Source organism: Mastomys coucha, unplaced genomic scaffold (genome assembly GCF_008632895.1).
Source record: "Mastomys coucha isolate ucsf_1 unplaced genomic scaffold, UCSF_Mcou_1 pScaffold18, whole genome shotgun sequence".
In the NCBI taxonomy this organism is placed as follows: domain Eukaryota; kingdom Metazoa; phylum Chordata; class Mammalia; order Rodentia; family Muridae; genus Mastomys; species Mastomys coucha.
This window is the reverse complement of record NW_022196900.1, coordinates 67,501,600-67,502,044: the sequence shown is the minus strand read 5'-3', so window position 1 is coordinate 67,502,044 and position 445 is coordinate 67,501,600. Positions and strand designations below refer to the sequence as shown.

At 45.2% G+C, this 445-nt stretch overlaps 1 protein-coding gene across 1 annotated transcript in view; it reads right to left on the bottom strand.

Annotated features, from left to right (window-relative positions):
• Echdc2 (enoyl-CoA hydratase domain containing 2) overlaps nt 1–445 on the bottom strand; it is a 14,253-nt gene that overhangs the window by 3,606 nt on the left and 10,202 nt on the right. The window lies entirely within an intron of this gene.

The following is a 445-nucleotide window of genomic DNA, read 5'->3' as shown; positions in this document are numbered from 1 at the left end:
TTTTGCCATGAGTGATAACCAACAACAGCACTGATTTTGTCATTAAAGTAAAAACTTGATGTCCCCCACTACAGCACCTAGGAGGTAGAGGCAGGAAATTGAATTTCAAGCTAGCATGAGACCCTAGCTCAAAAAATGTGCAAAAATTTTAAAAATTGTTAAATAGTAGTGTGTCAGTGTGGCCTTAGCATGTCTGCTCCTTTGATGTCCAGATGGGAACCGGCCAACTCCTTTAGTCAGGGTAACAGACTCTACTGTACCTGTGGTCCGCTCCAAAACCCTTCCCTCTTCAGCAGTTTGCCCACTAGGTGGTAGCTGCTTGCACCATGCCTGTTCAGAAAGTTCTAGCCCCGGAAAAGTTACCAGTGTGGGTAGCCAGCCAGTAATGTGCTTTACTTTAGAGACCAGGTATCCTTATATAGCTCTGGCTAGCCTGGAACTTGCT